This window comes from Narcine bancroftii, chromosome 14 (assembly GCF_036971445.1).
Source record: "Narcine bancroftii isolate sNarBan1 chromosome 14, sNarBan1.hap1, whole genome shotgun sequence".
Classification (NCBI taxonomy): Eukaryota; Metazoa; Chordata; class Chondrichthyes; order Torpediniformes; family Narcinidae; genus Narcine; species Narcine bancroftii.
This window is the reverse complement of record NC_091482.1, coordinates 15324573-15352250: the sequence shown is the minus strand read 5'-3', so window position 1 is coordinate 15352250 and position 27678 is coordinate 15324573. Positions and strand designations below refer to the sequence as shown.

Sequence of the window (27678 nt, the reverse complement as noted above, 5' to 3'; positions counted from 1 at the left end):
AGGCTGATTAAAAGAGATCAGTTTGTGTCCAGGAACAACAAATCTTTCTGAAAGCCAACAAAAACTTCCCCGAGCAGTAACCATTTACCTTTCAAGCACCGAAGCATGGAGAACTTCATAAATTTAAAATTCTGTGCACATTATCAGAAGTGCCTGCAACCAGTGAACTTGGAGGAATGAGAAGTGAGTTTGGACTGTGAATCAAAGAACTTTTCTGAACTTGCACACATTACATACACATGCACTTATAATTAGAAGGGGGCCAGGTTAGGTTAGTTAAGTTAATAGTGATAAGTTAAAGTGTGGTCGTGTTTTCATGTTTAAAGATATTAAAAGCAACTTTTGTTTAAGTAACCATTTGTCTTGGTGAATATCTATTGCTGCTGGGTTTATGGGTCCTCTGTGCTGATAACTGTGTGTGTGTGTGTGTGTGTGTCTGTGTGTATATATATTACTGGCCCAGCAGGGTATTATGGCTGCACCTCACTCGTGGTGGGTGGCCGTTCCAAAGGGAGGACATGGTCAGAGTTTTATACACACACACACACACACACACACACACACACACACACATGCATACACACACACATATGTGCATAAACACGAGTTTAAAAATATATTTTATAAGATTTAAATAGTATTGCAAAAACAACAAATGCAAATGCAAAGCCAAACGTGCACACTCTGTGTGTATGTAAAACCTCTGACCATGTCCTCCCTTTGGAACGGCCACCCACCACGAGTGAGGTGCAGCCATAATACCCGTGCTGGGCCAGTAGCCGACAACGCGTTAATAATCCACGACGCTGGGCAACACGTGTCAGGAGAGGAGCACTATTTCCCCTTCAACTTGCTTCCTGCAAATGGCCCTCTTCGTCTAGAAACTTGGCAGACCCATCGACCAGTCTGGGTGGGGGGTGGGGGGTGGGGGGTGGGGGGTGGGGGGTGGGGGTGACAAGCCCCGGCGGGGAAGCCCACGGGGAAACGAAGGGACTCACAACCAGGAAGCAAGCGCTGCCCTCCGGCCCTGCGGGTGGAGCCTGACAATCGTCTGGGTCCTACCTGCTGCCCAGGGCGTCCCTCCGTCATGCAAGGCCCCGGCCCTGCCCCCTTCAATCGCCTTCTCCCACGCCCGCCTTCCGCCCGGGACCGGCGCTGAGCAGGCTCACACCCCCCCCCCCACCCTCCCACACACACACTTACCCGAGGCCGGCGCCGGGATTTGAAGCCGATGTGAGGAGGAGGAGGAGGAACCGACTGCCGGGCTTCGTCGCCGGCTCCACTCAGCAGCATCACTCGGTCGGTGGCGTGATTCGCGGGGGGTTACTGCCGTTCACTCACCTCTGAACTCCCCTCGGGCCGCGAGCGCCGCCCGCCCGCCCCCCGCGCCTCGCCATTGGCCGGCGGCCGCGCCGCGCGGAGGGGCGTGACCACTCGCGAGCGAGTCGGGGGATGAGTGAGCGACGCGTCACGATCGAACCACCGAGCAGGAAGGGGTCAGGGCGGAATGAATGAGGAGGCGGACGCATGAATGAATGGGGGGGGGGGGGGGGATGATGATGAAAGTGTCCAAGAAGCTGAAATAGACCGAGGTAAAACACGGACGTGCAGACACCGTGGCTGAGGTACAAACACAATGCTGGGGAAACTCAGCAGGTCAAGCAGGCTCCTTCTTATTCCTTCCTCCAGGAAGGAGCAAAATGTGGGCAGGTGACCGAATAAAATGGTGGGAGGGAAGGAGCAAAATGTGGGCAGGTGACCGAATAAAATGGTGGGAGGGAAGGAGCAAAATGTGGGCAGGTGACCGAATAAAATGGTGGGAGGGAAGGAGCGTGCTCCCAAAGTGGATAGGCTCATTGAAAAGTGTCGCGACAACAGCCTTGACTCCTGTCAGCGGAACCCAGGAGGCGACTGTGAACTTCAGGAGGAAGTCAAGAGAACTCGACCTCATGGAGGGCTCGAGGTCTTTCAAATTCCTGGGTGTCAACATCTCTGAAGCTCTGTGCTGGAGCCTGCAGGTTGATGCTGCCACAAAGGCGATACTTTGTGAGGTGCCCGAGGAGAATCGGTACATCGCCAAAGACTCTCGTAAACTTCTACAGGTTGCCTTTGGCAACAAGCTCCATTGACTCATGACCCTCTGGGTAAAGAAATTTTTCCACATCTGTTTTAAATTGACACCCTTTTGTCATAAGGTTGAGCCAATTTGTCCTTGACTCCCTACCATGGGGAGGAGTCACGTGATGGAGTAGTGGCCGGTCGGGGAACTCCAGCCCTCTCCAGAAAAGTTAAATAAAGACAGTGAAAAAACGAAGGCACAAACACAAAAACCAAAATAAAGTGAAAATAAAGGTGTGGAGAAAATGGCAGCGAAAAAAGAAAAGCCAAAAGCAACGGGAAGAAGAGAAGAAGAAAGGATGTCGGAAGAAGAAGGTGAAGGCCTTACCTGTCCGAGGAGGCCCGCCGCGGAGAGAGAAGCCCGCTCCCTAAGGTCAGTAGAAGCCCCGAACTCGGAACTACAAAAATGGCTCATGGAGCCAAGCAAAAGTGCGCAACCGTGCATGCGCAAGACAAAAATAACACTGTCGGGAGGGAGGACCAGCTGAGGAGTCGATCTCCACAGCTGAGATTGACAGCCACAACAAAACAGCAAGAGGAAAAAACAGAAAATAACAAGAGCAAGAAGAAATCAAAGAAACAACAGATGACCAACCCAGAGGAAGAAGACCAGCAGCAAGACACTTCTAATAAAAATAAGAAGACTCCCTACCATGGGAAACAACCTTGCCATATCTACTCTGCCAGACCTTTCAGTATTCAAAATGTCTCTGGGAGGTCATCCTTCTGTACTCCAACAAGTACAGTCCAAGACATGACAAACATTCCTCATATGCTAACCCTTTCATTCATGGTATAATTTGAGTAAATCTTCTCTGAATCCTCTCCCATGCCAGCATGAATTTTCTCAAATACGGCACCTAAAGCTGTACACTACCTCACCAGTGCTTTAAAGAGACTCAATATGACATCCATTTTGGAAGGGCAAGGTTGAGGAACGTTGAGAGAAAGTGGAGTTATAAGAGAGGCAAGGAGGGAGGGGGAGTGGACAGTGAGAGAAAGAAGGAATGAAAGCAAGAGGCCTATAGATCAGTTGAGTGCTAGAGAAGGAATTTTGGCAGAGTGAAAGGATAAAAGAAACTATATTTTTTATTATTTGTTTAAATTTAGAGCACGTTAACAGGCTGTTTCATTCCACGAGCCCATGCCGCCAAATTTTCACCCACTTAACCTACACCACAGTACGTTTCGAACAGAGGGATGAAACCGTAGCCCTCAGGGAAAACCCATGCTGACACAGGGAGAATGTATAAATTCCATACAGACAGCGTGGGATTTGAACCCAGTCCCAATCGCTGGCGCTAACCGCTAAGCCAACTGTGCCACCCCACAGTTCAGAAAAGTAGTCATTATGAAATGTATGGGGAAGAATGCAGAGAGAAATTAATAATGAGAGGAAGTGAGCAAGAGGGATGTTTACTGGGAGGGGAATAAATGTGAGACTGAAAGGGGAAGAAGAGGAATGGAAAGAGAGAAATTAACAGAGTGAAGCAGAGCAGGCATAAAAGTGAAGAACAATTGGGAAAGGGCTCAAGGAACTTGTAAATGGAGTACCAGACATTACTATAGATGGGGCAGAAAGAAGAATGGATAGAGGGAAGAATATGGAGCATAGTGAATGGGGAGGGGACATAATTGTGGATTGCCCAGAGGAAAGAATGTAAGGGTGAGAGAGCATGGAAAGTGGAAGACCAAATGAAGAGGGGGAAGAAAGAATGAGATGTGGGTGGAGGAGAATATATAATGGAATCGACAGAGCCTAGGAATTAAATTCAGCAGCTACTCTCTGAGGGGTCTCTCATTTATGAAGTCATCACTGTAACCACACAGAAATTCTAGGTTACGCTTCCTTTCCCTTCAAGTTTTCCCATTAAAGTACAAAATTGGGTTGATTGACAGACCAGACTCAATGGGCTGAATGGCCTAATTCTGCTCACAAGTCATGGTCTTAATAACAGATGGTAAATCAACCAAATAAAAGTAGCGGTCAAAAGATTTCTATTTAACAATGTACCTTTCCCCAATTGTTTTGAATATTTAACATTTTCATCTCAAATTTATAAAATACTCATCACCTCACATTTGAATCATCTAGCATAGTTCAGTCCACTATATTTTTAGCTGTACAGCAACAAAATCTTGGCTAGCTCCTCGATAATAGAAAACAATTCTCGCTGAGTAACAATGTGATTAAAAACACCAATTAATGTCAAATCATAGATGGAGACTTTACGATGGTCTTAAGGGAGCAGGAGGGACTCAAGATGGGGAAAGAACACTTCGGGATTTGCCGCACATGCCGCAAAAGACATCCCCGATAGTGCCCGTGAAACCGGATTTTGGAATGCATAGGAGACCAGATTTGAGGAGAAGAATGGCTTTGTACTTGGTTCAATTTCCACTTGGTTGCAGTGCCATGGGATATCGAGCAGGTTTCATCCTCTTCTTAGGATATTCTGGTGGAGTTGATTTTATGGACAGACACTTTCACTGGTCCCAGTAACATTTTTACAGCTCAAACATTAACTTGGAACAGCCCCCCCCCCCCCCCGCAATGAATCAGCATCACTGAAAATTTCCTAATGGCTGCTCCAATAAACGCAACCAGTGGAGGGTGACAAATCCAAGCAATAAAATCCTTTCATTCTCGTGGTAATGGATGGCTTCCACTTCTGCACATTTTCTTTCCCATATGGTTCTTGATTTATTGTCTTGTTATTTTGATCTTTGCTCTTGCCTCTTGGATTCTGGGCTGTTTTTGACGTGATCCGCTCACACACCTTGGGTTATGTGAGTGTAACCACAAATAGCGAGATCGAAAAGTCAATCAAGATTTCTTCATCTTCCATTGATTTGTTTAATTCACATCTCAAACTCTGGCTAAAATAACATTATGAATATGTCCATTAACATCCCAACAGCAATTTCTTAGTTATGTTTTTTTTCCAAATATACAATTTGCATCAGGTCCTTTTTCTAATACCCAGCAGAGCCTTATTACATTTATGAAGGTTTAGCTGCAAAAGAATCGAGATTGGATAACGGATGGTGTGAAAGTGCACAAATGGTTTATCACACTGAATGCCGCACTGCATTCTATGGTAATAAACTGGTACTTTCCGACTCTGCTGTTCTTTATCGAACAAATTATTCCCGTACACTTCATCGATGAGTGTCACAGCTCCAGTGAATTGGGTCAGATTCTGATCTCCAGGGCTTGCACGGTGGAGCTTGTACACTTTCTCTGTGACCATGCGAGTTCCCTCCAGGTCTTCTGCTTTTCTTCCATATCCCAAAGGAGTGAATGTCAGGTCGCTCATTTGACCTTGTGCATAGTTCATGCGGTGAGGAAAATTTTGAAAAATGGGATTAGTGTTGGATTAGTGATACGCAGACTGAGAGTTCGTTTCCTTGAGCGCCTTCAGTCTGCCTGCTGCAATAGCGGGAATCTCCCAATGGCCAACCATTTCAATTCTGCTCTCGCGCCGGCATGAACTGCCAAACCAAGGTCACCCACAAATTGGAGAAGCAACACCTATCATTGTGTCTGGATGGCATCAACATCGACCTGCTTCCATTAAGTCCCTCCTCTTTTTCCCTCTTCCCCATTGGCTCTGTTAGCGCAGCACCTTTACAGTGCCAGCAATCAGGACGGGGGTTCAAAACCAGCCCTGCTTATAAGGAGTTTGTACGTTCTCCCCGTGTTTGCGTGGCTTTTCCCTGAGGTCTCTGGTTTCTTCCCACCATTTAAAACGTACTGGGGGTGTATGTTAATTGGATGTAAATTTGGCCTATTACGTGCTGTACATCTTAAAAAACCTTTCCACTCTTCCCCTTATTCCCTATGACATCAGCTTTATTCTCTTCTGCCTTTCTATTCTCATCTATCTCTTGCCTATACTCCTTCCTCCCTCCCCCCCAATTTTATATAGGCACCTGCCTTTTTGCTCCTACCTTGATGAAGGGCTCAGGTCCAAACCATTAGCGGTGTATCTTTATCTTTTCCATGTAAAGAATACTGCATGAATTTTAAAAAATTTAGACAACTCGGTAACAGGACATTTGGGTCCACGAGCCTGTGCTGCCCCAATTAACCTACACCCCCCCCTATATGTTTCGAATGGTGGGAGGAAACAGGAGCACCCGGAGGAAACCCATGCAGACACAGGGAGAACTTAAACTCCTTAACAACTGCACAGGATGCGAACCCCAGTCACAATCGCGGGCGCTGTAACAGCATTGCACTAACCGCTGTGCCAACTGTGCTGCCCAGTGACTTGCTGAATTTCTCCAGCACTTTTGTGAGTACTTGATGGTTGGTGCAGATTAAGTGGGCCAAAGGGCTTATTTCTCTGCTTTGTGTTTCTCTGATAAGAATGCTACATCCCCACCTCACTTATGAAGCTCTGTCTATTGTTGTAGAAGATAAAAATTCCATTATTGTCACAGAATACTACATTTGGAATGTAACATGCATATTATTCTTTAACTTTGGTCTACCGTAAGGCAAACAGAGAGTCACCACTTTGTTCATCGCCCCTCAAAGAAACCTTCAGGACCTGGTGTTCCTCGGCAGTCACCCCTCCAAGTACTGACCAGTTCTGTGCCTGCTTAGCTTCTCAGATCAGACAATCCCAGGCGTATTCAGGCAATTAGGTGCTTTTATATCTTGCTCTCTCCCTTCCTACAACTCTGGTATCCTGGATTAATTTACCTGGACAATATTTGTTATATTTTGGATGTGTTTGCTAATGCCCATTTATGAGTAGGCTTTCCATAATAAATGATTAAATTTTGTGAGTTTATAGCAACATTTTAATCCTTTGCGAGAGAATTAACCTACCGTTCTGAAAACTGCTATTTATCCTTAAATTGTGAAAAACGCAATCTTTAAGTAACATCAAATTAGAACGCAACAAAGCATTATGAGACGTACTTGACAATTAGATATAATACAATTTTCCATTCTGAGCTGGATTTCTGCCCAACATCAATCAAATTCCACAGAAACCTTTACTTACAACATCCTTTTCATCTCCAGCCATTACCAAGCACTTCTCTTACACCTGAGCAACCCTCTCCAACTTGAGAGAGATCAGAAATGTCGTATTTTGCACCTTTAAATTCTTCCAAAAATAATCATACTCATCAGAGAAGAAAAAAAAAATCACCTTTTCCTAGTTATTATTCACAGAGATAAACCCGGGTCAGATTGCTAAATATTGATTTATTTGATGAAGCCCAGCACGTTGGTTCTGCAGCCATTAGGTCACAGCCAGAATGATGAAGCTGAGCTATCCAGTGAATCCAAGTCACTTGTTATTTGTTAGTTTTTCCAATGAGGTGACAACACACTTGTTAGCACCCAATTTACTGCTACTAATACAAGGACTGTGACCATGGTTTTACCCGCTGCTATTTTTTTGTGTGTCTTCCTTGGTCCACCATTCTATCAGATTCCTTGGCTCTCTTGATTCATGGAGATCAAGAACAGGCTCTTTGGCTCAACGTGTCCTTGCGAACCATCAAGAACTTGTTCATACAAGTCCCACTTACCAGCAAATGTATTGGCAGTTTAAGAGCTCATCTGGGTACTTACTAAATGTTGTGAGAACACCCTCTTCTACCACCTACTCAAGTTCAAACTGGACAGGAAAAAAGTTCCTCTTTACTCATCATTACTTTCAAGAAAGCAGTTTCTGGTCTTGGACACTGATGTCATGGGGAAAAGTTTCTCACTATATACTTTGTATATACTGGGACTCAACAGCCCCTCTCTGTAACTGGATTCTGGTCCTCCTAATGGGTCAGTAGCAGAACATCGAGTGTCGTTTTGCACTGGTGCCCCTCAGGGCTGTGTGCTCAACCCACTCCACACTACTGAACCACGACTGTATCGCCATATCCAGCTCCAACGTTGGCCTCATCTGCAATAATAGTGAGTCGAGGTGTGATATGGTGTGAGACTAACAACCGGAGTCTCAACATGGACAAGACGAAGGAGATGATCGTGGACTTCAGGAGGACAAGGAATGACCACCCTGAGTGGAGAGCACCAAGTTCCTTGGAGTTCAATTAACTCATGATCTATCATGGTCACACATCTCCTCACTTGTCAGGAAGGTACAGTAGCACCTGCACTTCCTGAGAAGATTGATGCAGGCAAGACTACCGGCCACCATCATGTCAACCTTCCACAGGAGCTCTGTCGAGAGCATCCTAGCTGACTGCATCACAGTGTGGTATGGTTGCTGCAGAGAAATCCACAGGACCAGAAGAGAGGCAGAGTGGATCACTGGCTTCTCCCTCTTCACCTCCCCCCCCCCCCCCATCTATTGGGATCATTGTCTGAAGAAGGCATGCAAAATCATTGAGGACCCATTCCACCTCACCCGGTATCTTTCAACTGCCCCCATTGGGATAGAGATACAGGAGCATGGGAGCCCGCAGCACCAGGCTGAGGAGCAGCTTCTTCCCCACAGGCAGTGGGCATGCTGAACGTCCAAAGGAAATGCTCACACTGGCCATCCGAGACCCTCAAATTAACAAAACATTTGTATATATGAATACTTGTCCCGCATATGTATTGTTTGTCTGTATGTATGTCAACACGTTTTGCTCCGAGGATCAGAAGTTTCGTCGGGTTGTACTTGTACAATCAGATGACAATAAACTTGACTTTTAATGAATTCCCCTCAGCCTCCTCCAAACCAAGGAAATCAAAACTCAGCCCATTCGAGTCCCTCCTCATATCTGAAACATTCTATCCCAGGCCATGTTCTAATAAATCTCCTCTGCATCCTTTCCAATGCAATTATATCCATTCCATGATGCGATCCCCAGAACAGTACTCCGACTGTGGCTTAACCAAAGTTTTATCAAGTTGTACAGTAAAATTGGGAGTCACGTGATGGAGCAGTGGCCGGTCGGGAAAACCAGCCCTCTCCAGAAAAAAAAAGGAAAAAGTTAGGAAAAGACAAAGTACAACAAAAATAAAATATAAGAAATAGAAGATAAAGTTACAGAGAAGAGAAAGAAGATGGCACCCAAGAAGGAGAAAGTAAAAACCGAAAAAAGAAGTCACAGGAGAAGAAAGAAGAAGGCCTTACCTGCACGAAGGAACAGGGAGCTGTGGTAGTGAGGAGCGCCCGATCCCTGAGGTTGGTACCTGCCCTGCGGAGTTGGAGAAGATAATAACCCATTAGAATACATGGGTCAAAAAATATTTTTTTTTACCCAGTCGCAAGTTTTGAACTCTTAAAGAGGAGGAAGGAGATTAATACAGCAAAAACGATTTTATGGAAAAAAGGTTATAAATTCATGTTAAGACATCCAGCTGTGCTTAAAATATTTATACCCAGGGAGCAAAACAGACTGTGCTCGGATCCGGAGGAAGCACAGAATTCGCAGAACAAAAATGAAAAATGGCAATAAAGTATATCTAAAGATGTAAAAACAATGTAGATGTAAAGAATTAAAGAGGGAAAAGAGAAGGGAAGGAAGGAAGTAAGGGGAAAAAAGAGAGCTTTGTTATATGTGTAAAAAAAAAGTGTTTTCTGGCATGGTGGGGGGGGGAAGAGGGAATAATTGTCACTGCAAAGTAAGTTGACGCTTGCGAGCAAAATCGCAATCCAAATGGAAAGGGGAGTTGTGGTTCCCCGGCAAGGGATAAGGGGAAATTCAGAGAGGGGGGGGAGCATTTGGGGTTAAGGTATTATTGGATGTGGGAATTGTTGGGGTATTTTGTGTTTTAAATGTGTTGTCGTGCATTGAGTTTAATAAGGGAAAACTAAGAGTTGAAAATGGGATAAAGTGGGGGATGGAGGTGGCGAGGAGGTGTAAGCAAGATATAAGATGGCTACGTTGAACTATATGACTATAAACATTAATGGAATACATAGCCAAATTAAAAGGAAGAGGCTACTAAATTTATTGAAGGAGGAAAAAATAGATCTAGCATTTGTGCAGGAAATGCATCTAACTGAAGTGGAACATAACAAATTAAAGAGAGACTGGGTAGGACAAGTAACGGCAGCATCGTATAATTCAAAAGATAGAGGTATAGCCATATTAGTTAACAAAAATGTACCATCAAAATAGAGGATGAAATAATAGATCCATTAGGGAGGTATGTAATGATAAAATGTCAGATATACTCAGAATTTTGAAATTTGCTCAATATATATACATCTAACGAGGAAGATCAAAAGTTTATGCAAGATATTTTTTTGAAGATTGCAGACACACAAGGAAATATATTGATAGGAGGGGATTTTAACCTTAATTTGGATCCAATGTTGGATAAAACTGGACAAAAGACAAGCAAAAAGAATAAAGTAGCAAAATTTATGGTTAAACCAATGCAGGAAATGAAATTGATGGATATATGGCAAATTCGGACAAATGTATGTATGGAAGCAGATATTTATATGTATACCTGCTACCATATACTATCTGTCTGAATTTGTGTAAAAGCAAAATCCTGCTGAAAGTCACAGTGGATTATGGCAGCTGTTGGCCAAGGATTAAACTCTGTGTGAAGGTAAAAGAGGAGCCGGGCACACTATTAGCCAAGCAACAGAATAAATAAGCAAGTAACATGCAGATTTTAGCAAGCAAGGTTATAAATAATTTCCAGTAGATTTATGATCTGGAGACTGCCATGAGGCCCTTCAAATCCTTGCTGAACATGGCTCGATTTTAACAATGCAACTTCCCAACACTTGCTTCATAATCCTGCCAGTTATGGCTCCTAAAACTCTTTGGATTTCTGCCTCCATCACTTTAAGGATGATGATTTCCCACAGCTCTTCACTTGCTGGGTGAATTTTTTTTTGCTCCAAGCCTCTTTAATCCATCTATCAATCAACTTACATTTATGCCTCTACCTTCTCAATTACTGAACTTTCTGCTGAAGATAAACAATGCTCCCATATATTGGGAGTAATGACTTGCATGTAATGAGTAGTGTTGGTGACCCAGTTAATAGAAATAAAACATCAAGATGGAAAGGGTCCAGAAAACATTCATGAGAATGGTAGGCAGGAATTGTAAAGGGGAGGCTGGGTAAACCTGGACTTTTCTCCCTGGAAGTTAACACTGGTCAACAATTTTTTTCCAAAAGGTTTGCTTCCTGGAAAAAGAAATTGGGGATTATGATAGACAACTTCAAGCTAAACATAATTTGCTGCATCATGTAGGAAGTTGGAGAACCATTAAATTAACTTTTATTGAATTTAGCATGTTTAATTGCGTAATGTGCTGACCCATTGTGCTGGATCAGTAGTTTTCAAACTGCCCCTAAACTCATGTTCCACCTTAACCAATCCCTATGACGTAAGCGCTCTGAGATTGGTAAGGGATTGCTTAAGGTGGAATGTGAGTGGGACGGAAAGGTTGAGAATCTCTGCTCAAGACCCAGTTGTTACTGAAATCTTTTGCTTGAGAAAAATTGTCATTGGCCAATTTCCTTTGGAGCTATGAAACCGTGCACATAATGAGTCTGTTAGGTACGATTAAAATAGTGGTTTTCAAACTTTTTCTTTCCACTCACATACCACCTTAAGCCATCCTTTACTAATCACAGAGCACCTATGGCATAGGGATTACTTAATGTGGTATGTGAATGGAAAGAAAAAGATTGAGAACCATTGATTTAGACAACAGCACGGTAACAGGCCCTTCTGGCTCACAAGCCTGTTCCACCCAAATACCCCGATTAACGTATGACCCCCTGTACGTTTTGAAGGGCGGGAGGAAACCGGAGAACCTGGAGGAAACTCACGCAGACATGGGAAAACATGAGGAACTGGTAGAAGTCAGGACAATTGCTCTGTTCAAATGACACTTACACAGGTCCATGGATAGGAGAGGTTTCGAGGAATATGGGGTGAACGAAGGCAAATGGGACCAGCTTGGTTGGCATGGACAAGAAGAACTCTGTGAATAAACAAAAACATATTGTTCACTTGTGGAATGTGAAGTGCAACAAAGTATGTGAAATTTGGACTGAGTGGAGAGATCAAAAGATACATTAAGAGAACAAGGGAGCTTGGGGCTGCCTGTGAGCCTGCTGTCTGACTGTACATACGGCCAAAAAACTGCAAATCAGAGGAGTGGAGCTTCAGCCAATATTAGTACTGGAAACCTATGACCACTGGTCATCCGAGATCAATAATGTCTGTAAACTCTTAGTAACCCCAAGGTGGTGGTGTAATTTTTTTTAATGTTCAACTTACCATAAACTCTCTTATTTAAAGGCAATGTTTCTTTTGCAAAGTTGTTGGTGGCTAAAGATAAATGTCTCCCTCCCTTATCTTTATAGCAACACACAACCATTTTCAATGTTCCCAACTCATGGCTTGTTTAAATTTTTAAATTTAAATGTTAAATTAATTAAATTAAGACACAAGCCTGGTACAGGCCTTGTGGTTTATGAGCCCATGCCACCCAAATACCTCAATTTACTGACAACCCTGGTATGTTTTGAAGGGTAGGGGGAAACTGGAGCACCCGGAGGAAACCCACGCAGGCATGGAGAGTATGGACAAATTCCTTACAGACTGCGCCGGATTCAAACCCCTTATCTATATAATTTTAAACATCAAGGTTAAATGAAGTTAAATGGATTAAAAAAATAGAAGTCATAAAATTTTAAAAGTCTAAGCTTGCCTAGTTTCTGCAGGTAAACTTGAACCACTTCCGAACTGAAATCTTCCTTCAGTGTGCTGGCAGGAAACCTGGCAGTATACCAGACCAACATTCCTTTCCCACCCTGGCCATCAGCCCAAACAAAATCCAGATATGCCTTCTGTTTGCATGGGGACATTTCACCAGACTTGATTGCTTCTACTTCTCAGCCAGCACGAAAACAGCCAAATCTATTGATCAGGCCTCAAAAGTACCTCCAGCTGTTCAGTAACAAAGAAACAAAACCTTGCGCTCACCTCAGTGAAAATACAGAACCAACAGGAAAGCAATGGCCAAGAGAAAACTTAATCACATTTGTGCTTAACCTTTAAATCAAGAGCTAAATCGGTCTATTACTTCATGACTCAGCCAACTAAATCTGTGATGGTGCATGTTAAGAGACATTCAGGTCAACCAGGACAACAGTTCAAAACCAAAGTTTTTTTTCCGCCATTGTGTATTTACATTAAACTCAAAGTCAATTTTGATTTTGAAAATAGCCAGGTCTTCAATTTGTGTTGCATAGATGAGGGAGCTCAGCTCCATTAAATGCTCTGACCAATTATTTTTTTTTCAAATTCTTGATCTTTCATAATACAGTAAGTCTTTGAATAATGTTGTTTCATTATAACGTGGATGAGAAATAAATATAAATAAGATACCGCAGTATTTTACTACGACATAAAATTGGTTTAGTTTAACGGCATTTCACTTAAAGTAGCATTTCCAGGAACATATCAGCAATGTTAAGTGATGTGCTCGCTTTGGCAGCACATATACTAAAATTGGAACGATACAGAGATTAGCATGGCCCCTGCGCAAGGATGACACGCAAATTCGTGAAGCATTTATTTTTTTAATTTAAAAAAAAGCAATGTTAAGTGATGACCTGCAGTATGCAAAGTCGTTTCATTTTAAAATGTACACTTTTATTAAAAATGTCTGTAAAATTCTTCCTTTCCCCTTCACCCGTGGATGTTATACAAAATATACTCAACTGGAATGATCCTGTTGACACTGCAATGTCTGGAGATTAGAAAAAAAGGCAAAGTTTCCATTATTGTCATGTAATACAACATTAGAATGTAACATACATGAAATTCTTCATAACTTTTGTCTACCGTAAGGAAGACAGAGAGTCACCACTTTGACCAGCACCCATCACAGAAATGAGGCCCCAGTGAGGAACAACCTCGAGACTCCTGGTTTACAAGACCAGTGTTCTAACCACTGAGCTATCAGGGCCTCAGGCAGCTCAAGAAGACTTCTATCATGCTTGCTCATTGAAGGTATCTGTGCTTGAATTTATTTTCCATCAGCTCAAAACATTTCTTTTATCTCACTCACAGGATTGTCGGCCCTCAGCTTCTGATCTGTTATTGGTCACATAACCATTTCATGGATCAAGTCTGCTGAGTAGTTGGAAAAACACAGGGATGCTGGAGGAAATCAGCAGGTCTCGCAGTATCCAGAGGAGGTAAAGATATAACCAATGTTTTGGCCCTTCTTCGAGGTTCCTCAGCATTTCTGTTTTTACAACAATCACAATGTCTGCAGACTTTTGCGGTTCACTCCGAGCTGAGTAGTTAGTTTCTTTTGAAGTGCAATATGCTTTGAGTGGTAGAATCTGGGGTAAATAATATGTAATTAGTGTAAATGGGAGCGGACATGACTTGGACACATATCCATGCCTTATAATTTTGAACATAATTACATAAACAATGATAACCTATTGTTTTGTTAATACTTATTTATTTATCGCATTATGAACCATATCAACCAATATATTTACAGATGCATCTCTTTAAATATTCACAGAGATATTTTCTCTTTTTTTCCCCATCCCTCCCTTCCCACCCCCCTCCAAAAACAATATTGAACATATAAAATACAATAAAACAATATCTTTATACAAAAGGAATACAAACAAAAAAGACGCATCATCTACTTATTCACATTAAATCTGATCGTGTTTATCTTCTTATCATTTGAGGTGGTGGTGGTCCGAGGCCTGCTCTTTCTGTTATGTTCCATATATGGTTCCCAGGTTTTTTCAAAGATTGTAACTTTGTCTTTTAAATTATATGTGATTTTTTTTTCCAATGGGATATACTTAAACTTGGTTATATATTCAGTTACAGTCATATAGTCCAACATGGCCATCTTATATCTTTATTTTCACTTCTTTTCACCTCTTCACCACCTCCATCCCTTTTTTCCATTACTGTTTTTTAAGTTTTCCTTTTTAATCTCAATATATGACAACACACTTAAGACATGAAATACCTCAACAATCCCACAAGCAATAGCCCTTTAACCCCAAATGAACCTCCCCTCCTTGGATTGCCCCTTGTCCCTTGACGGCAACCACAACTCCCCTTTCCATTTGGTTTGCGAACTTACTTGCAAGTGTTAACCAATTTCGCAGTGACCATTATTCTCCCCCCCCCGAGAACACTATTTTCCTATACTTATAACAAAGCTCTCTCTTTTTTTTCCCTTCTTCCCCTTCTCTTATCCATCTTTAAATCTTTATATATACACATTATCTTTACTTTATATTTTTACATATTTTCTTGCAGGTCATCCTTCTTGTCACTCTTCCTCTTCTCTTCTCCTGTCCTGCAAATGTTCAGCAAATTCTTGGGCTTTCTTTGGGTCCGAGAACAGTCTATTCCGTTCCCCAGGAATAAATACTTTGAGTACTGCTGGATGTCTTAATATACCCCTTCTTCCATAAGATTGTTTTCGCCGTGTTGAATTCCTTCTTCTTCTTTAAAAGTTTGAAGCTTATGTCCAGGTAAAAAAATATTTTTTGTTCCTTATATTCCAATGGCTTATTGTCTTCTCTAACCTTCTTTCTTGCCTGCTCCAGTATGTTTTCTCTTATTGTATTTCTTAGAAATTTTACCAATATGGATCTCAGTTTTTGATGTGGTGGCGGTTTCGGTACTAGTGCCCTATGCGCCCTTTCGATTTCTATTTCTTCATGTGAGTCTGTCGTTCCCATCACTTTCGGGATCCATCTTTTTATAAATTCCTTCATATCTGACCCTTCTTTGTCTTCTTACAGGCCCACTATTTTTATGTTGTTTCGCTGTGATAGTACAGATCTATCACCAATGTACATAGTGTATATAGTTACTGTATCTAGACTGTGCTTACAGCGATTGGCTGAGAGCTAAGCCACACCTATTGTTTGGGCCTTAAAGGGTTGTGTCCCTAGCCAGGTCGGATCATTCCGGACTGGTCGGCCACCTGTGAAGAGCTCCGGTCTTTTGCTAATAAAAGCCTTGGTTTGGATCAACAAGTCTTTGGTTCTTTCGGCGAGCTCTACATTCGCCTACTGTAGTTTTCCAATACATCAATTTTTTGTGACAATAAATCTTGTGTCTCTAATTTTTTTCCCGCTTTCTTCAGACTTCCCTTTTAAATCATTTATCTCCATTTCTACAGTAGTTTCTCGTTCCTCCACATTTTCTACTCTTTTCCCTATTTCAGTCATGACCAACTCTAAGCTCTGTCTTCAGCTCTTTTCATTTTTCTTTTGATTGAAATAAATTCTAATGATGGCCATTCTTTTAATGACCTCATTTGTTCTTCGAAAAAGGCTTTATCTAAATTTTCTCCTTCTATTTTACCTTCTTATTTCCTTTGAAATTCTTGGTCTTCTTCCTCCTCTTCTTCTGTGTCTGTATCTATGTCTGTGTCATCTTCTCTTCTCTGTATCTGTGTATCTTCACCCTTCTCTGGTGAGCTGCTTCTGTATCCTTGCTGAGCCTCCCGCTGCAGGTCGACCCGTTGTTGGGCCTCCCGCTGCAGGTCGACCCGTTGTTGGGCCTCCCGCTGCAGGTCGACCCATTGTTGGGCCTCCCGCTGCAGCTCGACCCGTTGTTTGGCCTCCCGCTGCAGCTCGACCCGTTGTTGGGCCTCCCGCTGCAGGTCAACCTGCCGCTGGGCCCCCTCCTGCAGGCCGACCCGCTGCTGGGAGGCCGACCCACTGCCGGGCCTCCTGCCACAGGTCGCCCCATGCCAGTCGCCCCGTTGCCGCTCACCCTCTTCCAGCCCTTCATTCACTTTCTCACCACTCTTCTTTTCTTCTTTCCTGCTTACTTCCCCCAGCCGAACGTCCCGATACTGGGCGTCTCTCAGCTGGCCACTCCTCAGCTGAGTCGCCCACCCACTGGCGTTAACCTTTTCTTTTACTTGCAGTTGCGCACCCCTTCTTGGTTCTGAGAGCCATTTTCAAAGTCTGCCGGTTGGGAGGACACCGCTCCTCTGGGGACTCACCAACACTGGAGATCGGCCGCTCCTCTCCACAGTGGCTCTCTGCTCCGACGTGCAGGTAAGGCCTTCTTTCTTCTCCAGTGATTTTCCTTCTTCCCTTTTCTCTTTTGGGTGTCATCTTCTGTCTCTTCTCTGGAACTTTATCTTTCTCTTCCTGTATTTTATGTTTATTGAACTCTGTTCTTTCACTTTTTTTTTCTTTTCTCTGGTGAGGGCTGGTTCCACTCGACCAGCCACTCCTCCATCACCTGACTCCCCCAATGATAACCTATTGTTTAGAAATCTGCTCCACATCTTCCAATCCTAAAGCTCTACAAGGCATGAATCGAGTCAGGAGCAAAATTTCCAATTTCACGAGCAAAGCAATAGAAAGTTCCAGCAAATTGTAGCATGAATCTGCACCCAACCTCACTGTGCATGTCAGACAAAATTATTGTGCTACAATATAATCAGCTTAAATAAAATGTTTCATTGAATAATGTCAATAATATTATATTTCAAATATTTACTTTTATATGATATATCCTCACATATTAATAAAACAAATTCTTAGGTAAATTTGTTCCACTGTAACGTTGCATTTGATTTCTTTCAAGTCCTCAGGCTCGTTGATATCCCAACAATTTTACCAACATCCCAAAGTGCTGAAAGTTTTGCTTTTTAAAAATACAACAACAGAAATCAAACACACGACAGAAAATTGAGGTGAACTGTACAAAATTAAAATATGAGTTAATTTGCAACCCTTTCAAATTATTCCCAAGTTCCAATAGCAGTTCAATCAAAAAAATACTTTACTTGGTATTGATTTGCATCCAGCAACGTCACAAAAAATAGAGGTATAAATTAATCTGCTATTGTGAATACAATCACGCATTATCCAGAAAGGTCCATGTTAATTACATGGGAGGCCCAACAACGGGTCAACCTGCAGCGGGAGGCCCAGAAATAGGCCCTTTACATTGACTCATTCGCGCTAGCATTTCCTCACCACACGATCTCTCTCCCACGTTCTCTTTCTGCATATTTATATTGTTGAGCACATGCCACACACTACCAACACTGTTTATTCAGATGAAAGAGGAGACCAAATTCATAAATGTCACATGACTTTTAATCATTCAGCTTGTTTTGATGTTGGCTGCATGGTTAGTATGCTGGTTCGCGCAACGTTATAACAGCACCAGCGACCCAGGTTCAAATCCAGCGCTGTCTGAAAGGAGTTTGTATGTTTTCCCGTGTCTGCGTGGGTTTCCTCCCACCCTTCAAAACGTACAGGGGGTCCTTGGTTAATTGGGGTATTTGGGCGTAACAGGTTTGTGAGCCAGAAGGGCCTGTTACCGTGCTGTTGTCTAAATCAGTGGTTCCCAACCTTTTTTTTCCACTCACATACCACTTTAAGGATTCCATATGCCATAGGTGCTCTGTGATTAGTAAGGGATTGCTTAAGGTGGTATGTGAGTGGAAAGAAAAAGTTTGAAAACCACTGATTTAATCGTACCTAATTGACTTGTTATGTGCACGGTTTCATAACTCCAAAAAAATGGGCCAATGACAATTTTTTTCATGCAAAATATTTCAGTAACAATTGGGTCGAGAGCAGAGATTCTCAACCTTCCCTTCCCACCCACACACCACCTTAAGCAATCCCTTACTAATCACAGAGCACTGATGGCATAGGGGTTACTTATGTGGTATGTGAGTGGAAAGAAATATGGTTGAGAACCACTGGTATAAATTTTTAAAAATCAAGAATGAGAATGCGTATTTATCTTTCCATTAAAGTTGTCTGACCTGCCGAGTTTTCATTTCCAGCATTTGTATGTTTTTATCCAACCAGGATATCAGGAAGCATTGAGCTCAGGATCTTTTTTTTTGGTGGGGGGGGGGTTTAAAATCATAGTTACAAAGAAGTGTGCAAAAATAATTGAGCCAATGGCAAAGTAAAATACACCAAATAGATCTGCAATATTTTTCGTCGTTCAAACTAAAAGAATTAGGTTAATGTGACAAGTAGGAGAAAACTGATATTTGACAAATAGTTCAGCCAATTCTTATCACTTAGAAAGCATTAAAACTAAACTAAGTTTGCACCAAGTTTGATAATAAATGTGGGCACTATGTTCCATTACAACAGCACGCAGAAGACTGGAATCACAGTGGGTTTAAATGCATTATCGTTCCAAGGTAACTCCAACTGAAGATCTGGAAATCCTCCTGTCATGTCCTCAATTGTCAGTTTGGAGCAATCATTCCTACTTCTCCTGGAGGTGAAGCCACAGTGAAACAAAAAAAAAGACTGCCTGTCACTCAGTTTAATTGGCAATTTTTTTTTAACTGAAAAATGAAATTGGCCTTTGAGGCAAAAACATTCACATCAGTGAATCTAGGAGTTAATCCAAATGGCGATGCAGAAGATACTCCATATTTGGCCCAAGCCCAATTTGGGATTCCTTCAAGCTGCCCAAAGGCAAAAGCAAAAAAAAATCCTCTGCTAGCACTGAACACGAGAACACACCCCTTTCTTCATTGCATCAGTTATGGTTTTTAGACTGCAGGCCTTCAACAGCGCAATCAAGAAATTTTACCGCTACACAAGCAGCCTAAAAAGGAATGTGCAGGAATTTTGAGTCAATTCCTGCTCCATGATTTATCCTGCGGGACCCCAACAACTTTATGGAGGAAGCCTGCAGTGTAAATCATACCAGAAAAATTTGTTGACGGTCATCCACTCGACTGCACGACTGTTGAACTCAGATACTTGCAGTTTTAAAAGGCGCCCAGTGTGAACGACCACATGGGTAGTAATTATGTTTTAAAAAATTCCGCTGTTTTCCCTGACTTCGCAGTCTAAAAATCATACGAGCCCAGTTTGGCAGGATACAACTCATGATATCATCACGTGACATTCACAATCTGGCCCCTCAATGAAAACAGCTGTGAATAAGTCAATGTGTGCACCACAGGTCACTTCTGTATCCAGCGTTCAAATGAGGACAGCAGCACGTTCATCTGATTGACTGCCAAAGCAGCTGACACCTGCGTGAACTGGAAATGCTTTCACTCAGCGAGTAAACAAGTTGCATATGTACAATGTCAGAAATATCATCAATTAATTCCTGCAATACATTCAATGTTCCAAGAAAATTGACGACTGACTGGATGTTCAGAAAGAATATTAAATGGCTTACAAAGGATTAAACAAATGCAATTCTTTAAATTCAACCCTGGAAATCGTTACATGAACACTTTATGAAATGCACATCCAATCCTGAAAACAATACTTAACCAATTAAAGAGGAAATTCCACCTCCTTCCCTCTCCTTTAAGAGTCAGCCCCCTCCCCTTGTTTGCCTCCCTTACTCACCTATTACTTCCTGCCTGTGAGACTGGGCTCCTCCTACTGTAGCCCTCCCCACCATTTTGATTGGGCGCCTGCTTATATTTTGATTATACCTTGATGAGGGGTTCAAGCTCCAAATGCTGGTTATGTAATTTGTTTTTGCTGCACACTTTGATCTGTTGAGTTTCTCCAGCATTGTGTTTTTACTTCAATCACGGTATCTGCAGATTTTTGTGTTTTACCAAAGATGACATTCTCTTGGTGTTTTTTTTTCCTTGGGTCAGGTATATCCTGAAGGTGTTTTAAATTTCTGTAAAGAATTATGTAGCAATAATAGGTCCATAGGAAGTAGGCCAAAAATGGCCCATCGAGCCTGCTCCGCCATTCAATACGATCATGGCTGATCTAATTTATGACCTAACTCCACCTACCTTCCCATATCCCCTAATTCCTCTATCACGTAAAAATTTATCTAATTGAATTTTAAATATGTCTAATGAAGCAGCCTCAACCATTTCCCTGGTTAGAGAATTCCAAACATTCACTACTCTCTGGGAAAAACTATTTTTCCTCATCTCTGTCCTAAATCTACTCCCCCGAATCTTGAGACTGTGTCCTCTCATTTTAGTTTCCCTGGCCAGCTCAAAAAACCTTCCTACATCTATCCTATCCATACCCTTCATAATCCTCTATGTTTCTATAAGATCTCCTCTCATTCTTCTGAACTCTAGCGAATACAATCCTAGACGATTTAATCTTTCATCATAAGTCAACCTCTTTATCCCAGGGATCAACCTAGTAAACCTCCTCTGGACCGTCTCCAAAGCCAGTATATCCTTCCTCAAATATGGAGACCAGAACTGGACACAGTACTCCAGGTGCAGTCTCACCAGTACCTTATACAGTTGCAACATTACCTCCCTACTCCTGAATTCAATTCCTCTAGCGATGAAGGCCAACATTCCATTTGCCTTCTTAATAACCTGCTGCACCTGCAACCTAACTTTTTGCGATTCATGCACAAGCCCTCCCAAGTCCCTCTGCACAACAGCATGTTGTAGTTTTTCACCATTTAAATAATATTCAGCTTTTATTTTTCTTGCCAAAGTGGATAACCTCACACTTACTAACATTATACTCCATCTGCCAGACCTTTGCCCACTCATCCAGCTTAACTCTATCCCTCTGCAGACTCTCCACATCCTCATTACAATTTGCTCTTCCACTCAATTTGGTGTCATCCGAAAACTTGGCTACACCTCATTTTGTCCCCTCCTCCAAGTCATCAATGTAAATGAACAGTTGTGGGCCTAACACCGACCCCTGCGGCACCCCACTTACCACTCTCTGCCGACCTGAAAAATTCCCATTTATCCCGACTCTCTGCCTCCTGTCAGACAACCAATATTCAATCCAGGCCAATAGACTTCCCCGGACTCCACTTTCCTGTAACTTACTGAGAAGTCTCTTGTGCGCCACCTTATCAAACGCTTTCTGGAAATCCAAATATACAACATCAACCTGTTCCCCTCTATCCACCGCAACCATTATATCCTCAAAGAATCCTAACAAGTTTGTCAAATGAGATCTTCCCTTTCAAAAACCATGCTGCGTCTGCCTGATTGAACCCTTACGTTCCAAAAGTTTCACTATTTATAATATCACTCTTATATATAATGTACTCATCTATCTCAAGATAAGATAATATTCTAAGTGTACACTGAATTGGATAAAAACTTAAATATGTAAGCAAAGCTTATGGTCGTGCACCAAAGTGGAATTGAAATATTCTTATCCACATAATTTACAACAATAACCTTTTCCAACTTGATGATACCTCATTGGAGATCTTGGACGAAGGCAAAAGACTTGTCACAGGACTGCCAAAATAATTAAAATTACTCAGTCCATTTTGGACTGCTAACATAAAGGGTAAATGGTTACTTTAATCAACAGAACTGCTCTCAAAGCCAGAAGCTGGTGAAATACTGATTGGTCAGTTTATCAATAGCAAAAGGATTCACAAAGGTGCGCTGATTGGAGAAGATTCACACCCGATTATCATTAAACAAATTATTCCCTAAATTGGTGCAACGTAGGAATTCACCGGTATTGCGTCATCTGCTCAACATTTGGAAGAGGCTTCACATAGAAAGGAATAAAACAAATTATCAACTACCAAAACTAATATTGACGCAAAATCAACTAATCCCTTTCACAATAGATAACCTTTCCTTTAGAGAATGGGAGAGAAAAGGGATCAAAAGAATAGAAAATTGTTTTTTTTCGGGAAATAAATTATTATCCTTTGAACAAATGAAGGATAAATATAACTCACTATACAATGTTTGCATACCACCAACTGAAAACCTACTTGAAGGACAAATTGGGAAACAGTCTGAGGTTACCAGAAGGAAGCAATTTTGAATACGTGATTACAGACACAATAATTAAAAAATTTATAACAAACATCAAGCTGCAAGGAAAGAAGAACGAGGAAACAAACGGTAAACCTAAACAAAAATGGGAACAAGATCTAAACATAAAGATAAAGAATGAAACATGGGAAAAGCTATGCTCCGGAACTATGAGAAATACAATAAACACGAGGTTACGCATGATACAATATAACTGGATACACAGGCTATACATCACACTTCAAAAGTTAAATAAATGGGACCCAACAGTATCAGACAGATGTTTTCACTGTAAAAAGGAAACGGGAACAACAATTCATGCAATCTGGACATGTGAGAAAGTGAAAAAATTTTGGGAGGATCTAAACCAGGTATTAAATAAAATCACAAAAAGCAATATACCAAAAAAACCAGAGATCTTCCTCCTAAGTAACATAAAAAACAAAGAATTTGGACTTGATTTGGATGGAGCACAAAAAAGATTTGTTATGATAGCCCTAGCTGTAGCAAAAAAATATATTATGTCAACCTGGAAATTAGAAAATAACTTGAGAATACAACAATGGTACATAGAAATAAATCAATGTATTCCATTAGAAAAAATAACATATAATTTAAGAAATAACATCATAATATTCAAACAAATATGGGAGCCATACATGAAATACAATAGAGAAATCCTACCATGGACTTCCACCACCTAAAATGACAGAAGGAGAAGACAACGAAAAGAACTGACTCAGTAAAATTTCTTGTTTATTTTTATTAAGTGACAATATTGTTTAACGGGTTTAATGTATCTTATAGATTGAACTTCAAATAAATGGGAAAGGGGGGAGGGAGGAAAGGGAGGGGGAAAAAGGGGAGAAAATGACACTATATATTCAAGAGAAAAAATGTCTGTATGTATCTTGGTCAATATGGTTTATAGTGTGAAAAAAAAATTAAAAAAACATATTATCCCTGTGATTCAAAAAATTAATGTTATGCAGATGTCCTCTGGTATTTTGCTACTGTCGCCTCAGGGGAAAAAGTGCTGGCCAACGACCCTATCTATGCACCCTCTCCAAAGCTTTCACATCCTTCCTGCAATGAGGTGACCAGAACTGAACACAATCGTCCAGGTGTGGTCTAACCAGAGTTTTATCAAACTGCAACATTACCTCATAGCTCTTGAACAAATCATCCGGGTCTCTTTTATGTCCCTAGAATCTCCTGTTTGCCCCTCTAACTACTGAATCCTCCCACCACTTCCACTCTCCTTCCCTTCTAGCTAACAGAGCCACTGCTGTTTTGCCCTAATAAGTCATCCCTTCAACAGTATCCAAAATGGCACACTTATTATTGAGGTGAATGGCCACAGGTACACCCTGCACTACCTGCCTGCTTGCTTTTGCTTTCCCTCTCCTGACCAAACTCATTCAGCCTCAGTGCGATTGCCTCCCTGTAGATCTCATCTATGAACTCTTCATTTTCCGAGCGGAGATGAAGGTCATCGATAATGTAGCTCCAGTTCCCTCGCAGTGTCTGCAAGGAGCTGCAACTCGATGCACTTAGTTATCAGGGAGATGGCAAGATTCCAAGAATTCCCACATCTCACAAGATGAGCTCTCCACTAACCCTGTTACCATTCTGACTATTCTACCTTGGCACTAATACAAGGTCAAGGAATTAATTAGATTAAAATCACACCAGAGTCTCCGCTTCTTCTCGCCAAAGCCTCATCTCAATACTCTGGCTTAGTTTAGACCTCTCACCTTCTCAAACTGTCCCACTCACCCTACAACAAATTTTTATCAATAAGCAAACCTGATAGCTGGAAGCAATGTTTTACTGGGAATTACTTTGCCAAACATTCATTTCTCATCCAATGGAATTTCAAACAAGGAGTAGCATGAACTGATTGATGTGTTAGTTCAGGTGAGAGAGCAAAAAGACTAGCTGAAGGAGCAGAACAATGAGATTAAAAGCATTCAGGCTAATCTATTTTCAATCACAAGAATGGTAGCATCCTGAAAATAATTAATTACCAGCAAAAGGCAGCTTACAATTGGTACCGCTCACGGGACCCTTGGGCAGGAGTTTAAGAATTCACTGCAACAAACAAAGCCCCTGGATTTACAACAGCAGAACTGAGGCTAATGCAGATTTCTCACCAGTCTGCCAAATGCCACTTGCACAGAAGGCAACTCCTGGTCAACACAAAACTGGTGGCAATTTGAGCAGACAGCTAAAGGTAAAATTGAAAAGTGGCCCTCCCTTCCCATTTCCCACAACCCCCCCCCCCCCCACCGTTTGCTGGTGCCCTCCCTCCCTTATCCAGCTATCATCTCCTGCCATTGGGCCTGTGCTCCTCTCCCTGCCCCCCTCTTCCACCCCCATCATTTTGTTCGGGCGCTTGCTGACATTTAGCTCATACATTGATGAAGGGCTCAAACCCAAAACGTTGGTGATGTATCTTCACTATATAATGTACCGTTTGATCTGCTGTGCTTCTCCAGCATTGTGTTTTTACTTCAATCATGGTATCTGCAAACTTGTGTTGTACAACTGCTGACAATAACTCAATTAATGCCCAAATTTCCTCCTACCTCCAAAGCGCTTGACAAGAAAAGCCACTCTCAACAGAGATTGCTAATTAGTTAAAAAAGATTCTCTGGGCTTCAAGCGCCTGGAAATCAGCAAGCTGGGCTTCTACTGCAAAGCAAAAAGAACGAATGTTAAGGTAAAGCAGAAATTAGAAAACTTCAAACACATGAAATTTAAAATCAAGACCTGAACTGTGAACTCTGTTCCCCTCTCGTCACAAATGGAGTCAGACTTGCTGTCTCAAGCACATTCCACTTTTATTTCACTAGATGGAGCTGTTGGGCCAGTAGTTTACAAAATGTTCCAATTCCCAAGCTGGTAAACTTAAGGCAATGCAGTTAATCAAGGCACTGTTCACATTATTAAATGAACAATAGTCAAGACATTATTAAATCAATTTATCGGAGAGACTGAACCCAGACCGGCAGATCATTTTGCTGAGCTCCTTCGCTCTGTCCACATCAGTGACAGGGATCTCCCAGAGGCCGACCATTTCAATGCTGAGCCCCACTCCAGCGCTGATGTGTCTGTCCATGGCCTCCCGTACCGTCAAACCAAAGCCACCCGTAAATTGGAGAAGCAACACCTGATTTTCCGCTGAGTACTCTCCAACCGGATGGCATCAACATCGACTTCTCCATTTTCAGTTAACTTACTTCCCCACTCTCCCTTATCCCTCCAGCTCTCCACCCCCTTCCCTCTTCATTCACAGAGCTATCCCCCTCTTCCCGTTTGCTGGTGTTCCCTCCCTCCCTTATCCACCTATTACCTCCTGCTTGCAGGACTGTGCCCCTCCCCCACACCACCATTTTGTTCGGACACCTATCACATTTTGTTCATACCTTGATGAAGGGCTGAAGCCCAAAACGTTAGTTACTTATCATTATTTTTGCTATATAAAGTTCACTGTTTGACCTGCTAAACTTATCCTTCATTGTTTTTTTTTCGATCACGGTGTCAGCAACTTTCATGTTTTACTCCTCAAATTCTTAGTACTTCCAGCTGTTGGATGGTCTGATCCAGCAATGACAGCAAATAAGTAAGGCTGACTGTTTAACAAACTGCACCTTCAATCCTTTTATTTTCTCGCGCATTTCTGTATGTTCCATGCTGACTGGAATGATTCAGAGATACCACAGTTCAAAACTACAATGTTTTCATCCTTCATCTTGGTAAGCGACCTTGTGGACAAACTTCAGCCGCTGTTGACAAGCCTGCAATAGCCATCAGTGATTTTTTAAAAATTAATATAGCAACTTCAACATTGTGAAAGATCTTAAACTGATTATTTTATTTGTGCAACAAAATTGACGTGAAGCTAGTGTTTATCTTCGTGCATGAAGTGGTCAAGCAAGGGAGTGTGATAGTACAGATTCTCTCACCAATGTTTCTGTACAGATTGTAGTGTAGGATGACTGTGATTGGCTGAGAGCGTAGCCACGCCCACTGGCAGATCTTAAAGGGTTGCTCCTAGCCAGACCAGGTCATTCTGGACCGGTCGACCTATTTGTGATATGATCCAGTCTTCTAGTTAATAAAAGCCTTGGTTTGGATCAACAAGTCTTTGGTTCTTTCAACGCGCTCTACAGGGAGCAATCAAAGAAACACAGTACAGGTTCCTGATCTATCTCTCTCCTCTCCCCTGGAACTCAAAACACACGTGAACTCAAGGTGCTAGAGATATCAGATTTCTCACCACAAACATTTCAGTCAATACAAAAATTATTGAACAAACTAGAATCGTATTCCCAAAAAAATCTATGCTACCAATTAAAAAGCAGAATTTTCAAACAGAATGATCATTTTGAGGGGAAAAAAATTAATATGTAAACTCATGTTCAGCTTCCCCCAAGCTTGTTCAGACAAACCTTTTTTCAAACTTGTAAGCCATGCTCAATATTATTTCCCAATTTCACAGTATTCCAGTTTTAAGTAAACAATTAGGCAGTACGAAATGAACCAACATAGAAGCAATGTACATTTTGTGTTAAAAATTGGTGTTAAATCGTATTAAATTAGTTCTGCACACAAACCTTTTTCCAACCAAATAGAAACACAAAATAAGGTATGCATATGGAAAATTTTGACATGAATAAAGATCAATTTATTTGCACACATATCCAGTGAATTAGACAGTTCATTCAATTCTGGACAATATGAAGTCGGGGCTTTCCACAAATCCTGAAGTAAAATTAAAGACTATTCAGGTAAACTCAAATCTCCTTGTGCAGCTGA

The 27678-nt window shown here is 41.8% G+C and overlaps 1 protein-coding gene, 1 long non-coding RNA gene and 1 other non-coding gene across 8 annotated transcripts in view; 2 read left to right on the top strand and 1 right to left on the bottom strand.

Moving 5' to 3' along the window:
- Positions 1 to 13833, bottom strand: part of acaca (acetyl-CoA carboxylase alpha) — a 266819-nt gene extending 252986 nt beyond the window's left edge. For 2 of the 5 annotated variants that reach the window (XR_011348882.1, XR_011348881.1), the window contains exon 1: positions 1204 to 1368. The gene's annotated coding sequence lies outside the window, so the exon portion shown is untranslated. Of the gene's footprint in view, positions 1 to 1203; positions 1369 to 9227; positions 9292 to 11969; positions 12058 to 13805 lie in introns of those variants that run through there. The other 3 variants (XM_069911757.1, XM_069911759.1, XM_069911758.1) reach the window with 2 other exon arrangements.
- Positions 1195 to 20596, top strand: LOC138749835 (uncharacterized). Of its 2 annotated transcripts, none has more exons than XR_011348883.1 (4): positions 1195 to 1299; positions 14157 to 14284; positions 17020 to 17152; positions 19232 to 20596. It is a non-coding gene; the product is annotated as an uncharacterized lncRNA (long non-coding RNA). The 2 variants fall into 2 exon arrangements; XR_011348884.1 differs by lacking the exon at positions 1195 to 1299 and adding an exon at positions 1555 to 1625.
- On the top strand, positions 13563 to 13666 carry LOC138750056 (U6 spliceosomal RNA). Its single transcript, XR_011349046.1, has one exon. It is a non-coding gene; the product is annotated as a U6 spliceosomal RNA (small nuclear RNA).
- Positions 20597 to 27678: the final 7082 nt, after the last annotated feature.